A 17,342-nucleotide genomic window follows, 5' to 3' on the forward strand; every position below is an offset into this window, starting at 1 on the left:
AAAAGAAAAATTTATTACTGCTAATGAATTCAGGGATTTTGCTTACTAGAAGTAGTCAAGTAGTCTGATACAAAAATACACATTGCAGTATGAACCATAACATTGCTAGGTTTGTAATATAAGAGCTGGTAAATATATTTTGAATATCACAAAGACTGTATTTCTTGCTTGGAGCATGCTCTTTGTTATACCCTCCATCTCATATTCTTATCTTTTTCATGAGGAGTAGTGAATCTCAATAAAATCTGTGGATTGTGTTATGTTTAAAGGCTCCTAACTGAACCAATATGTTCACAGATAAGATCAATAATATATGTGTAAACCTTTGAAATCTAGATGGAAGTGGAAGCTGCCTAATAAAACTCTGGTACTGAATTTTATACAGCATATACCAGTCTTTTAATTTTATATTCAGGTCCTGAAGGGCTAGAAGACAAACTGAACGCACCTGCAGTTTTCTGGATTAAACGATTATAGTTTTATGTAAAAACTCTGAATGCACTTAAGGTTTATGTATTGTAAAGACATTGTGTAATGGTTATTCATTTCATTTCTCTGTTAAGAGCCTTTGTCTAATGTTGAAATTTTGAATTAAAAGTTTTATGTTTACACCTATTTAGTTGGACCATTAGTTCAAGATGCAGACTAAGGAAGCGCTATAGTTCTAAAGTACGTTTCATTCAACATTTTTTTAGAGAGTTGGTATCTAACGCTGTATTTGTAAGGCCATCAGTTATCAAACCATGTAAGTGCTAAATTCCTTTTGAAGCTTTCAAGAGGTATTTTAATTAAGTTTTCAAAATTGCTTTTGGATGATACAATTCTTTTGTGCTTTATTTCCATTAACAAAATAGTAATTAAAATTAAATTTTAAAAGAAATAACCACGGTAGGTCATACTTTTATTAACTTGAGGTAGATAATGAACCTGTCCTATATGAAGACTGAGCTAAATCTGCTGAGAGGCTGTGGATAGTGTATTTTAATTAAGGTAATCCTTATTTGCATCTAACAAGCAGCATTGCTACTTAGAAATTTAAGACCTTAGTGATGCATATTAGTACATTACTTCAACAAATCTAATAGAGATTTAATACTTGTGTTTTAAGGAGCTATTTGTCCTAAATTAAGAGTATTTGCATAGTAAATTTCAAGGATATTATTCTTTTCAGAGTTTTCTACAATTAAGCAACACATGAAACATTAAAATTTTATAATTTTTGTAGTGCTAGAAATGCTTGCTTTGTTATTAAACTGAACCTCATTTTCAGCTGCACATAACCCTATGGAAAAGTCCTGTGTTAATAAAGACATAACGAATGTACTGTCACTAAGGTTTTTTTCCTCTTAAATCTGAGTGATGGCCTATGTATTTAAAGAATGTTTTAGCATGCAAAATGCAACTTGGAAGACATCCATTCAGTTGGATGGAGAGTATTTAATCATTTAAAAAGTAGGCCAAAGAGACTTATCTCAACCATACTGCTAAATAGTTATGAGCTGCATCATATATAAATTAAGTGTTCTCTAATTGGGGGTATGGATAGAATCTTTCTTTAGTAAATTAAGTGTTTACAGTATTAGTATCTACTTTAGTTATTTAGAGTAAAGGAATTAAAGAGACCATTTTAATTAAGAATGACAACTTTATTCTCAAGGTCCTTTTTATTTTGATGGTTAACAGGATAATGCTAGCATTTGCATTTTATTGATCCAGAGAGAACAATTTTATGAAATATAGCTTAGAAATAAGGCTCAACAGCTGTGTTTACCTGTGGTCATGTAGATTTGACTTGTGGTGAAGACCTCTGTCACTTAGACATCTTTTTTTTTTTTTTTTTAAATTTTTTAATTTTTTTATTATACTTTAGGGTTTTAGGGTACATGTGCACAATGTGCAGGTTTGTTACATATGTATCCATGTGCCATGCTGATTTCCTGCACCCATTAACTCGTCATTTAGCATTAGGTGTATCTCCTAATGCTGTCCCTCCCCCCTCCCCCCACCCCACAACAGTCCCCGGAGTGTGATGTTCCCCTTCCTGTGTCCATGAGTTCTCATTGTTCAATTCCCACCTCTGAGTGAGAACATGCGGTGTTTGGTTTTTTGTCCTTGCGATAGTTTACTGAGAATGATGTTTTCCAGTTTCATCCAGGGAGTAACTTAGGTAGGGTATGAAGGGCAAGATTCCTTTCCTACAAAGAAGGAATTTATACCTTGTTCAGCTTACCTTAGACTTCTGTGTGTTCTTTCTTCTCATTATCTTCTCCCATAAACTAACAAAATCCCTTTGCCTTTCCAACCAAGAGGAAAAGGTCTAGAAAGTGTTTGCCCCCAGTATCTAGAGAGTTCATTGGCTCCCCTTGCTTGTAGTTAAAAGATCCCCCACAGTAGGGAATGCAAACGTTTAATATTCACTCAATGAGTGTGATGTTTCGAAGAACTAATTCAGGTTATGTGGGTGTGGGTGCTCTATATGTGGTCATTTTTAATTTAGTGTTGCATCAGTTCTAATAACAATGCTAAAATATTCAGATACTTAGTTTTATCATATGTTGGAGCCAGTATAGAAGGTGTTATTTCAAGCTGTTTTTACAAATAAGAATATTATCAATATATTTACTATTCTTATATATAATGGGCTAAAAGTGTCTAATAGTTGTATAAAAACTAGTTACATCTAAGAGATATTAGTAATAAAATGTTATTTGAATTCTCCTATCATTAGAAGGGCAAGTTGAAGTTGTGGAAATAACAGACTTCTGAAGAGACTCCATTGTGGGTTCAAATCTCAATATTGTGATTCCTGGCTGGGTGATCTTGGGCCTTAATTTCTACATTTGAGCATTGGAAATCACATTGCAAGGGTAAATCTTGGTTCCTTCTTTCCTACACTATCAAATAATATATTAATTTGGAAGCTCTAGTGATTTCATGGACAAAATGTATGGCAACTGTTCCTTCCCTGTCGTGTTTTTGTTAACTATTCACTCACCCTTACCCCTCATTATTATTTAAGAGTTGAAAAACTAAAGCCCAGAAAGATAAAATGGTTGATTTGGGGTAAAACCCTAATTAATTAAAAAATAAAAATGGGTAGCAAAGATCAACTCATCTGGGTCACTCAGTCATGGGAATGCATCAAGTATTGCCATAATCCCCAACTCCTTACTCTCTCTTACAACTGTCACATATCCCTGATGTTGAAGTTACTTTCTTGTTTGCTGTGTACTTTCAAGCCCTTGAGTAAGTTCCCTCCTTGCACTCACTACCAAAATGCCAAGAAGAATCACCTATACTGCTATTTCAATTTCCTTATTATTCCGTTTTCTTACCGCCTGTAATAAGCTATTCTTTTCCCGATCATATTTAAAAGAAATTCTTTTCCAAGGTCATTAATGACCCCTTCTTGATTACTTAGTGAGGAATTGCCAAATTGTCTGTCAAAGAATTTATGACCTGATGTCTTAGATTAGGATTACTTTCAGGCTATTTTGTTGTTTATATTGCAATATTTTAGATGCTCAGTAAAACTTGATGATTGGAAGCTGATCAACTAACAAGCTGACTTGTGGGTGACCAAATCTGTCTTCTAATATAGCCATAAGAGCTAAAAATGCACCCAACACTTAAATACTTACTCAGCACTTTCTGTGTGTCCAGGACTGAGCACTTGGTCTTTATTAATTCATTTAATTATCACTACAATCCCACAGTGTTGCTATTATTACCATAACCATTTTACTTATGAGGAAACTGAGGCATAAAGAAGACAAGAAAATCGTCTGCGCAAGGAAGTCCTGGAACTGGGAAGCTGATCCAGACAATCTGATGCCATGGCCCCAGCTGTTGAGCACTTTGCTATTTTGACACTTCCATTTTGTAGGCTAAGGAAAACTGACACAAAGATATGTATGGGGCCCAGATCTTTCCTTCAGTATTTGTTTTTTCCATTTGAGGTAGCTCTAGTGGAGGACATGTATGGGAAAAGATGAGAGAGGAGAAGGGAGTAATTGGAGTCAGCCAGATGTAAATGCGTGTTGGCTCTGCAACTCCCTTGTATGACCTTAGGTGAGCTGCTGAGCTCTCTGAAGTTCCTGCTCTGTGAAGGGTCATGCTAATACCCACTCCATCTACATCATGGGCTTCTGTTTCATGTCATCTAAGTAGCAGCTTTCTGTTCCAGACTAAGAGCTTTATACACTGTAGCTATTACTATTATTTGTCCACTTATGTCACCTTAGAGAGGTAAGGAATCTCATCAATAGTACTCTTTTGCACAGAGTGCCATCATTCAAAAGTTAAAGTTTACTTCATTTTTGATATCTTGGTGGCCTGCAATGTCTCTAGTTTCTATGATATGAGTTTTATAGCCGTGTTTTCAAGTAAGTATAATTTTTCTCTTCTGGTATATACATTCTCCCTCATGATGGAGTCATAAACATCTGCATGAAATTCAGGGCTCAGTGCATTAATCCAAAATATTTTAATGAAGAATTTACTTGCAGTTAATCTCTATGATAACGCTTTGTGGGAATCAGTGGTGATTAAGTTAATTTTGGAAGAATAATGGTAACATAGTATGTTTTCATTTGGAAAGAGGGGAGGGAGTTTCATTTTTCATTTCAATAAATCTTTATGGAGTATCTACTATGTTCCACATTCTGTATCTGGATAGAGTGAATACATTTCATTTTAAGTGATCACTAAGCAATTAGGCAAGGCTGTCTGTTATGTTGTGTTAAAATGGATTATGATTCTGAGCCAGCAGGAAAGAGTGCGGGGGGTTGGGAGAGGAGGTGACAAAATTGAACTCTGCATTTGCTGTTCATGATGTAACCACAACAATATAGCCCAAATCTCAACCTGAGTCATGTTGTATTAGAATCTCACTGTTTTTATAAAGTGCTTTGAAGATGTTGATTTTAGATTGTTTCTATTCTATTTTATGTTTATGTAAATACACGCACATATATAATAGAATAATATGTTAATCAAATATTATGTGATTTCTGGTATATTTTGCCTCACCCATAATATTATTTGATGCCATCTTGGTATGACCAATGTACAGGAGCTTATCTTCAAAGAGAAGTTATTAATTATCTTCAGATACATAACAGAGATCTAGTCTTCACTATTTAGGAGTTTGGAGTTTAAAACAGGCAGTTCTAAGACAAAAACACCCTATAAATATCAAACAGGTACATAATTTGAATAAAAATTTTTGTGTTTCCAGAAATGTCACTTACCTACCTTAATCAGCATGTGTGCTAGTAATTTTTGCATCTGTCTCTGCAAAACCAGAAAGAACGAATGATTCAATTCTAATGGGGAAAGAGCAAAGATTTTGCAAAACCACACAGTTCTTGAAATTTGTTTGTTCCACACATCTTATTATTGTTATGCTCTTTATCTATGATTACTGCACTAAAATATTAACCTTTTAAGAAAATTCATTGCACAGTTGGTTGCAGCACTGCGATCTGCCAAATTATAGCATTCTGAATGTTTACAAGTCATCGAGATTCCCCAGAGGGGCTACCTAAATTCCCTGAAGGGAAAGAAAAATTAAAATCATTGTTTTCCTCTTCCGCTTTTGTTCACGGAGAGAACAGACTTGTTTGTCAAGAACAAACACACAGAGGTGAGAGATCAGGAAACAGCGACCAGGGAGCCAGGCTCTGCTTTGCTGAACACAGTCGGAAGGAGTGAGTCCAGCAGCCAGTCACCATGAGGCGTCTCAGTGTCTGAGGAGAATTTGTGTGAACTGTCAGCTGAAAGCATCGACAGCTTCCCATTAGTAATGAATTATGGAAATAATTTTATTAATTTCTTCACCTCAATCAGAACATGTTAGTGAAAGTTGCTCAACCAAACATCAAAGAACCATTGCATTTTAACCTTTTAGTCTTTTACCGTGTAAGCAGGAACAGCGAAGAAATAAATTAGTGTAGCATTCCTTTAAAAAAAATGCCTGGAGATAAGGAGTGGACATAATTTTTTCTGTTTTTAATTTAATAGCAGGTTTATGGTTTTATGCAAAACCATTCACATTACATTTGACCCTCTGGGAGCTGCTTTTTTTTTTTCTGTGGATATAATTTTGAGTCTTTAATAATCTGTTGTTAAACCCAGTCTGAGTTTGATTAATGAATTGTGATGAACCGGTGCATTAATTTGCAGGTTTGGTCTAATGCCCTAAAAGGCTGCTTTGTTGCTGGTTATTAATGCGCAACTCTTCAAGAGGAGCCATGGGATGGCAGTGTGTCCCAAGTAATGAACAAGTGACACATTTGAGCAGTCCCAATGATAGAGCTGTAGCTCTAGAAGTGACCATGAAGCTATGTTATTGAAAGAAAAAAATCCTGATTTAGCTTAATGCCCTAGAACAGGGGGCCACAGACCTCCAACTCCACAGGTCTCTGGAGGGAATTCAGGGGAATCTGTGAATTTCAATAGGAAAAAAATCTTTAATTAACCTCCAACTGAAATTTAACATTGTTCAATTATGAATGTAGGTGACAACCATAGTATTCTTAGCTGTATCTGTGACTTTGTCATCTCTAGAAATCACAAATATTTCCAGAACATGTTATAGAGGTGCAAGTACCATGTCGTTTGTGCTTGTCACTACCTCAGAATTATAGTAAGTATGAGGACAGCTGCCTGACTTGTTATTTAATGTAATAAAGAAGTACATATTTTACTATCTTGTTGATTTTTTAAAAAATGACTGTATTCCAATATAATTGGTTTCATTTGTAATTTTATTTTAGATATTAAAACCAGGAATCCAAGAAGGGGTTTATGGCTCCAGAATGGTTAAGGACACCGTTTCCTGAGTGACTGTTGTATGTGCTGCCCCTTAGTGATACTTTACCTGTTCCTCAGGGCTCTATTTTCAGGAACTGCAAGCTTCAGATATGTTACCAATGCGGCCATGATAGCAATGACTAAGTTGTGCAAACATCATCAACTTTTCAATTACTCTCCTCCTCACTTTCCTCCTCCTAAGCTCTGGAAGCGATGGACTGTTTGTTTTACTCACTGCTATTTCCCCGACTCGTATCTTATTTAACACATAGTAGGCACTTCGTAAATATTTAATAAAGGAGTGATAGCTTTAAGAGAAAGTATTTTTTTGCCTTATTTGAGTAAATTTGAGTTTTAAAATCTTTTTTTAATGAAATAAAATTTGGTATCCACATTCTAAAGAGCTTATTACATTATTAAAGGTATTTACAAGGCATTAGAAATGTTTATAGGAAATAATATTTACCAGTTCATTGTTCAGCAACTCACTTTATCAGGACACTAGATTCTTATAACTGATTTTTTTCAAAGCATTGTTATAATTAAACGAAGAGAACTGGAATTCTCCAAAGACATATATAGTTTTAGAGAGTTAGGAAAATCAAATTAAGAAAAAAGACGAGCATGTGTGTTGGGAGTGCGTGTAAGTGTGTGGATATGTTTGTGTGTCTCTGTGTGTAAAGAGATCCAACCTGGCGAAAGAGTCTTTAGAGCTGTGAGTTGCCTTAGAGATTATTTTTCAATTTAATTTAACAAGTATTGAAACTGAAGCACAAGGAGGTTAAATGGCCAGTGACCTCCTAATTGCTAAATCCAATAAACCTTTCTCAGACCTTATCTTATTTGACCATGCTATTGCATTTTATGTTGTTTACCTTCTCCAAGCCTGTGCATACGCTGTTTCTGCCACTCAGAATGCCCTCCATTCCACTGCTTCCTATCCTTGCCCCCTACTCTTCTCCCAGGACAACACATCTTTTAAGCTGTCCTGGTCTCCAGCCCTCAAGTAGAACTTTGTTTTAGTTTAATGTTTCTCAGTTTTTCTCATTATTTCCCCCAGATAGCCTTTTTAGACATTTTTCCACCTTAATTCTCCTCACTTTTCCCCTTACTCCATTCTCTGGTGGAATTTTAATCCTGCAGATAGACTTGTATATCTTTTTATGCATTGTGACGTTTTGGAAGGCAACAAACCATTATCATATCGAAGATTTTTTCCCCCTCAAGAACCAGTTTCTCCTTCTTTGGGTGAGATCACCATTGTTGAGAACATGTGCTCCAGTAGAATCCAAATGTCACAAGAGTTTCCCCATCCTGTGGATTCAAAATAGGGTCACAAAGGGCTCCAACCTTTGCCCATTTTGCTAAGTAAATTCTAGTCTTTTCCATGGGATTTCCTCCCTCCCCAAAATCCTCATGGTGTTTATCTGTTTTTAAGAAATCAGTCTTTGTTCTGTCTGCCTGGGAGCTGGGGACAACATTACCCTTCAGAATGAGCTGTACAAAAGCTGTCCTTCATTTTGCCCTTGGTCATGATGGTTCAAGCTGACAAAGTGCCGCTGGTGGGCAGTGAAGCTCAGAACCCTCTGTGGTTGCTGCCACAACTGCCTGGTGGGGTGGGGAAGACAGTCACTATTGCTGCTCTTGCTCTTGGCTGTAGGTGCTTATGTTTTCTGGCCTCGGTCTAGATATCTGGTGAAGTAATTGCTCAGCCAAGTGTGTATTGCAGCAATATTTTGTGGTGATATAACTCCTTCAACTCCCATCTCACACCGTCATATTCTCTAGGTGCATTCAGGATACCAGGTCAAGTTTCAGCTTCCTGGGTGCCCTATAGTCTCTCCTGCCTTCAAGCTTGGCTCATGTTATTCCATCTTCCTGGCATGCTCTTTCTTCTCTTTTTCCAGTAGATAATGCTACTCTCGGTTGCCATATTACTTCTTTCAGGAAGCTTCTTGGATGCACCTTTAGAATCTTTATTTGTTATTCCTCCTGTGTGCTCTGAAGGCGTCCTGGATTCCTAGGTTATTATATACAGATTGTTTCTTTGTCCATATATCCTATCATACTCTAAGTTCCTTGAAGGAAGAAAGCACATAGGGTTGTCAGATTTAGCAAATAAAAATACAGGACTCCTAGTTAAATATATTTTCCAGACAAACAACAAATAATTTTTAGTATAAGTAGTCCCATAATTGGATATTTGAATATGGAACTTACATATTTGAATATTTGAGTATAGAAAATACTTATACTAAAAATTATTCATTATGCCATTCAAATTTAACTGGTTATTCTATATTTTATCTGGCAATCCTATGAACATATATTGTGCTTATTGTATTCCTGGAGCCTAGCACAGTTCTAATCATCTAGGAAGTACTCCATAAATGTTTATGGAATGAATACATTTATTCTAGATGCTGGTGACATAGCAGTGAATGAAAACAAAAGTCTTTGCCTTCTTGGAGATTACATTCTAGTGGATGAATACAGATGATAAGTAAGTAAAATATATAGTATGTCAATGTTGGTAAGAGGTATGGAGGAAAATAAAGGAGAAAAGAGGACATAATATGGAACTAATTTTTTTCTCTCCAAACTTGCTCTATGTTCATTTGTTCTCAACTCAGCTGATGGCAATTCTATTTTTCCAGTTGCTTGGATCAAAACTCTGGAAGTCATCCTTCCTCTTTCTCTTCTATCCCTCATCCAACCTGTTAGGAAATTTTTTTTAACCTTCAAAATATATCCAGAATCTGACCACTCATCACTACCTCTGCTGGTAGCTCCTTGGTCCAAGCCAGCATCATCTCTTGCCTGGGTTATTGCAATACTATTCAAGATGGTGACTTTTCTTCTGCTCTTGTCCTTCTATATCCCATTTTCAACACTGCAATCAGACCAAGTCTTTTAAAATGTAAGTCAGATCATACCATTTTTCTCTTTAAAACTCTCCTGTGGCTCCCCACTCTTTTCATTCTAAAAGACCAGGTCCTTAAAATGGTTATCATGTTTCTTCATGAGAATCCTTATTCCAACCCCTATTCCCCGTCCTCCTTCTGTTACTTCTCTGACCTCTCCTCCAAAAACTATATCGATCTAAAATGACCAAGTAACTATCTTGGTTTGCTATGGATGCTCCTGGTTTACCATTGAAAGTCACACAACTAAGGACACCCCTGAGTCCCTGGCAAACTTGGACAGTTGCTCACCCTACAAACCACTGTAGCCATGGATGCCTTTTTCCTGATCCTCAGGCATGTCAGACACATTCATTCCTACCTTTGGCCTTGGCATTTGTTCTGCCAGTTTGGAAAGCTCTTCCCCCTGCATCTGCATGGCTAATTTCCTTACTACCTTCAAAATTTTGTTCTGATGTTATTCTCACTAAAGCTTGCCCTGAACGTGCTATTTCCAATTACAAGTCTTTTCTCATCCCCTCTGAACAGTGTCACTAATATCCCTTACCCTGTTCTAGTTTTCTATGTGTAGGATTTATATACGTCTAACACACTGTATAATTATTAATGCATTTATGCTTATTGTTTGTTTGCTTCACCATGCTAGACTGCAAGCCCCATGAATGCAGGAATCTTGTTTTGGTTTGCTGTTTTGTCCTGAGCACCTAGAACAGTACTTGCCTCATACTGGTGCTGGATTAATATTTGGTGAATTAAATTGAAGAGGGATTGGAGGTTGTTTGGAGTGGAGGGAATTAAAATGATAGATAATGGTCACAGAAGAACGTGATATTGGAGAGACCTGCTTTGTGAATCTAGGGGAAGAAACAGGGAGAGGGAATGGTGAGTGCAAATGTCATGGGGTAGGAATGTGCCTGGCCTGCCTGGGAAGAATGATGAGGCAGTAGGGCTAGAGCAGAGCAAACACAAGGTAGTGGTAGGAGGTGGTATAGGAGAGGGGATGGTGTTTCAAATCATGTAGAGCAAAGATCATAAGAATCCTTCGGATTTTATTGTGCACAAAATAAGAATCCAATTGGACAATTTGGTGGATGGAGATTGGTGACACGATCTGATTCATCATTAATAGTTCACCAGGTCACTGTGTCGACCAAAGACTATAGGAAACAAGGGCCGAAGCAGGGAGAGTAGTCATGAAACTGAAATGAAGAGAGACAGATGCTGTTGGTTCAGACAAGATTAGTAGCTGGGGAGGTAGCAAGAAATGGCCAGATTCTGGATGTACTTTGAATTAAAGCCAACAGGAAATGTTGATGAACTGAATGTGGGATGTGAGAAAAACAGGAGTCAAGAATAATTTCTAGTTTGTTTTTAAGTAAACTTTTTCTTCAAATATAGCATGCATGCAGAAAAATGCCCAAAGCATAAATACGTAGCTTGGGGAATTTTTCATAAAGGTAAAACACTCATGTAATCACCTCCTCCTGCAAGACATAGAACATTGCCAGCTCCCAAGTGGCCCTGCCTGTGTTGCCTCCTGGTCATCATCCCTCTTTTCCCAAGTAACCACTGCCACTGGCTTTTCCCACTAAGACAACTTGGCCTATATCCACAAGTTTTGATATGTTATGTTATTATCATTCAGTTCAAAATATTTTCTAATTTCCATTGTGATTTTTTCTTTGACCAATTTCCAAATATTTGTGGGATGTTCTAGTTATCATTTTTATTACTGGTTTCTAGCTTAATTCTACCGAGGTCAGAGAATACATTAATGGTTTCAATATTTTGAAATTTGTTTGAACTTGGGGACTTGTTTTATGGCCCAGCATATGGTCAGTCCTGATAAATGTTCCATGTTCCCTTATTAGATGCATAACTTTTTATATATTAAGTCAAGTTTATTAATGATACCTTCTAGTTGATCATTTAATAAGTAACTGAGAAAAATGTGTTAAAGTATCCACTATCATTGTGGATTTATCTCTTCGTACTTTTAGATTTGTCAATATTTGCTGCACATTTTTTGAGAGAATACAAATCTGAAATTGTCTTATCTTTCTGGTAGATTAATTTTTAAACACCATTATCAAATCTCCTTTTTTATTTTTGATAGTAGTGTTTACATATCTCTCCTTCCATTCTTTTACTATCAACCTTTCTGTGTCCTTATACTTAAGATATGCTTATTTAGGCAACATATGGTTGAATTTTTATTTTTTCTTTGAGTTGGATAAACTTTGTCTTTCAAATGAAGCATTTAGTCCATTATATTTAATGTAATTACTGATATATTTGGAATTATATTTATTGGATATAACAACATGCATTCTTTACTTAATAGAGTCTAATATAAATTAGTAGTTTTATCACTTCTCAGACGATGCTAGGATTTAAGAACATATTAACTTCATTTATTTCCTTTGTCTGTTTGAGTTATTGTTGTCATACATTTTAAAGATACATGTATTTTAAACTCCATAAAATATTATTATTACTTTGTAGTCAATAGCCATTTGTATTTATACTCATATTTAAATCTCTGTTGCTCCTCATTCCTCTCTGCAATTCTGTCTTTCCAGCTGGGATCATTTCCTTTCTGTCTAAAGAACTCCCGTCAGTATTTCTTTTAGTGTGGATCTGCTGACAAAAATCTGTATTATCTACAAAATCTTGTATTAAATTGGAAAGGTATTCACTGGATATAGATTACTGAGTTGCCAACAATTTCTTTCAGCACTTCAAGACGTTATTCTATTTTCTTCTGACTTCCACGGTTTCTGTTGAGAACTTAGTTGTCATTGTAGTTCCTTTGAAGGCAATTTGCTTTTTTATCTGGCTGTTCTTATGGTTTATTATTTGTCTTTGTCATTTGGCAGTTTCACTGTGAAGTGACTAGTAATGTATTTATCCTGCTGAGGTTTAACATCTTTTATCTGTTTTGGAAAATTCGCAGACATTTTCTCTTTAAATATTGGTTTGGCCACCATTTCCTCTCTAATTCTCTTCCGGGGCCTCAAGAACACTTATGTTAGGATTCTGCCATCTCCCGTGTGTCTCTTGTACTCTTCTCTATATTTTTATTTTTTCTCTTCATGCTCTGGTCTGAGTATTTTCTTCTGAGATATCTTACAGTACTAATCTTCTTTTCACCTGTGTTTCATCTACTATTAAACTCATCTATTGAATTGTTAGCTTTATTATATTTTTTTCAGTTCTAGCATTTTCACTTGATTTTTTTAAGATTCCATTTGGCGAAGCTTTCTTGTCGTCTGTTTTTTGAACATTTGAATCCAAGTTTGATAACTGTATTATTTGGATAATCTCTGGCCCTGTTTCTATTGTCTTTATACTTTTTGTCCTGTTTCTTGGTACGTTTGGCATTTTTAAAATTGAGTGCCAGACATTTTGTATGAAAAATTGAAGAAGCTGTAGATGACTCCTCTAGAGGTTCTACTTTATACAATGGTAGGCAGCTAGAATAAGGGCAAAGAAACTCAATCTCGATCTAATCAGTGTATGACTGAAAAGAGATTGGGTTTTAGAATTTATAAGGCTCTAGGGTCATCCACCGGGGCTCAATCTGCAGGCTGGGTAATCTTGGGCAAGTTACTTAATATTTCTATTCATCAAATTTCTCAAGAATCACACAGGAAAAATAATAGTACTTTCCTCATAGGGTTAGAAGATTAAACAATTAATATAGAAAAAGTACTCAGAATAGTGCCTGGTCAATATAGTGGTCAATTAGTGTTTGCTAGTGTAGTTTTTTTTTTTTTTTTTGAGACAGGATCTTGCTCTGTTGCCCAGGCTGGAGTGCAGTCGCACAATCACAGCTCACTGCAACCTCGACCTCCGGGGCTCAAGTGATTCTCCCATTTTAGCCTCCCAAATAGTTGGAACCACAGGTCTGCCGCTACACCAGGCTAATTTTTAAATTTTTTTGTAGAGATGGTGTCTTGTTATGTTGCTCAGTCTGATCTCAAACTCCTGGCCAGCCTCAAGTGATCCTCTTGCCTCGGCCTCCCAAAGTGCTAGGATTACAAGCTATACTGTTCCCTGCCTAGTGTAGCTATTTATTTGTGCCCTGATCAAACAAAAAATTAAGGCCAAAATCTTCTCTCTCATTGCCTGCCTTTAACAAATATTAATTGGGATAGCAGCTAATGGAATTCAATATGTGGAGAAAGGTCAGACTTTGTTAAAAGATAGAATCAGAAAATAGAGTGGAATTATAAAACTTAAAAGCTCTTGCTGTATTGAAAATAGGGCCAAATAGGTCATGCAGGCATCTTGGTGCTGGTCCATGGTTATCCCAGATAATTTCCTATATGCAATTCAGTCAGTTTGTATACTGCTAGATGGAGTTTCAGGGCACAGTTCTTCCCCTCTGGAGTGGATTTTGAGGACTGTTCAATTTCTTGCCTTCTGTCCCTGGAGTGGGAGTGAGGAGTTGTTAAAGGAAGCAAGGCTCAAAAAGAGGAAGTGAATAACCTTAGTTCTCTCTCCATTCTATCTCTCAGGCTTTCTTTACCCCCTTTTGGAATGGTGAATTCTTAATCTAGGCTCCAGAAATGATGTTCTATCAAACTGAGAATTAGACACAATTTCGTTAGAGAAGTTCCCAACTAATGGTTCTTTCTCAGTCTTATAAGAATCATCCTAGTAGGATCATTCGAGTTTGATGAGATTCAAGGTACATGATTATGCCACAGACACCGTACATGAAGCAATCTGTGTTTTGACTGGTGATAAATTGATAATCACCTACCTGGTTAAGCCAGTCCACAGAGAGGCAGTTAATATTGTGAAACTTCAATAAAGTCGGCTGTCAATGCAATAGATATTGCAGGTGAACTCCTTGATCTCTCATTGTAATCCTTAGAATCTCTGTTATCCATCACTCTATAATACATTTGTTTAGCAGGGAAATAGGCCTCTAAAATCTTACCATCAAAGTAAGCCTGAACAATAATGTTTTTAAATCTGACACACAAGTCTCAACAACCATCAGAATACTATTTAGCTATCAAATTTAGTGAGGTGATGTAAATTTACAGAAGGATGGCAAGAGATGGCAAAGTGTTCCTCTTTCTTTTATGGAACAATACAAAAGTTTTAGAGGTATCCTTTTGCACTCCCCTTACCAATCAGGCATTTGAGCAGCAGGTTTTGGTATTAAGCTTTCCCTTTCCCTGACAGATCAAAATGCAGACTTCCTAAAGTTTATGAGATTTTCCTATTGCTAAGTCTTAAGTGGTGCAAAGTAGAGTAAGAATCACATTATAGAAGGTACAGCTTTATTTTCATGAATAAATATTGTTAAAAAACAAACAATATTGACAGATGGTTTTTATTTAGAATAAAATATTTAATAATTAATTAATTTATCTTAGCTGTCTTGTACTTGGTTTCATTGTGAAAAATGAGTTGTCACTTCAGTAATTCTTCCCGGGGAACCTATATTCCACAAAGGCCAAAACTCAAGAGTAAAACCAGTCATGGCTCCCCTTAGCATTTCTAGGCTGTTACCCTTTCTGAAGAAGATATTTGGTCTTCCCCTGGTATATTTTGAATTTATATGGACATTCTAATGAATGATCTTATTGTGTGTGGTTCAATCTCCTGAGGAAAGAATTTTCTTCTATTTAATCTCAGGAAATAGGATCGGCTCTGCCAAAGTATTAGGGAGCCTAAGGAAACACTTCCTGTATTTAAATTAAGCAGCTTTAAAATTGCTTAAAGGGGTCTCACTAATTAGAATTCCAGTGGAGAAAGCTTGGGAAGATTTCAGACTGTATCTGAATCCACTTCGCTTCTACTCCTGGTGGGAATTTTGAAAGGATTTTTATAGTTTCCCTAGGCAGTCAATTACAGATCTTTTTCCAGTAATTTTTGAATTCATTATTCTCAAATATCGGAATGCATAAAGGAAAATATATCCTCTAAGCTGTGGTATAAGACACAGTGATTCAATCAAAGGTTTCTTACAGTTTGGAAAAAAATTTCAGTTTTTCTTACCTTTATTCAGAATTGTCTTGGGAGAAGTACGTAATCAAGACTTGCTGAGGAAATTGACTTTTCTTCATGACAGCAAGCTCCTTGAGAACAGGGACACGTATGTTACATCGTAACTTTTCTTAGAGCACCATGCACAATATTTTGTATGAAATATAAGCTCAATAAATGTGTAATTAAATTTACTGATGTATATTGTCTTGACAAATACTTGTCAGGTAATACAGAGCATTCTGGTAATTGAGAAAGACATGGGTTGTTATACGATTTGTTTCAAGGAATCCTTAGACCATTCTACTTGCAATCAGTTTCTCATACCAGTGGGACTTTTTTGGTGTCAGTCGACTACTGCTAGCTGATAGGATGTTTGCTTTGACTTTTAACCCTATCGTAACTAAATTTAATAAAATAAAAGTAGAGAAAGCAAGAACAATATTTCAAAACCACTTTTTTCCCCATATTTTGCATTATATGCAAAAAAGTTATATCTAATGTGGTAATTAAAGGAAATTTTCACAAACTTATTGAAGACATTGTATAATATTTTTAATCATAGTAATAAACAGCAAGTTGAAATATCCAGAAGAGATACAGTAATAAGAGGTAATATTTATTGAATACTTAGATGGGCCACATGCCTCTTTACCCCTTCACATTCAAAAGTTAATTTGATCCTTTCAAGCAACTGTGAATTTGGCACCATGATTAACATTTATATATGAAGAAACCAAAGCTCAAAATCTTCATGTGGGTAAATTCTGGTTTAGGAACTAGGCAGAATGAACTAATATGGACAATCCATTATACTCTTCTATCCTGCCCAGCTTCCACTTTTTAAACTGTGTTAAAATATACATAACATAAAACTTCCCATTTTAATTGTGTTTTAAGTTTACAGTTCAGTGGTATTAAATACACTCCCATTGTTGTGCAACCATCACCACCACCCATCTACAGAAACTTTTTCATCTTTCTAAACTGAATCTCTATACCCATCAAACCATAATTCCTCAGTCCCCTTTCCTCCCAGCCCCAGAAACCCCCATTCTACTTTCTGTCTCTATGAATTTGACTACTCTAGGGACCAGATGAGCCACATTTTTAATCTCTAGGACCATTGCCTCCCAGAGCTGGGTCACATTTTCCATTTTTTTATTTGACAATTTGCTTTTTCATAGGTAATCGACAATGTTTTAGACCCAGTGTAGGTTTTTTCACTCCTAGGGATGTGGGCCTATACTAATTTCATAGTCATACTAAAGGTTTTAGATCTTTGACATTTGATCAGATGCTTCCAAGGACTTGCCAGAAGACTCTGTGACCTATCTACCTCCTATTTCCAATCCACATTTAGTTATCTGTTCCAGGACATCTTTGATCATTGAACTCTAATGAATTTGAAGAGCTCACCAAAGCATTTCATTTTGTTAAATGCTCCCATTGAGGCTTCATGTGCTACGTGGAGTTCCATTAATGTGTAACTCAGTGTCATTGCATTTAGACAAGGCCAGTCCACATGGCAGAAGAATTCTCAGAAAGAAGGAAGCCAGAACACCCGAAGGAGGGATACAGAGATGGTAAACC

This window comes from Symphalangus syndactylus, chromosome 12 (assembly GCF_028878055.3).
Source record: "Symphalangus syndactylus isolate Jambi chromosome 12, NHGRI_mSymSyn1-v2.1_pri, whole genome shotgun sequence".
Lineage (NCBI taxonomy): Eukaryota > Metazoa > Chordata > Mammalia > Primates > Hylobatidae > Symphalangus > Symphalangus syndactylus.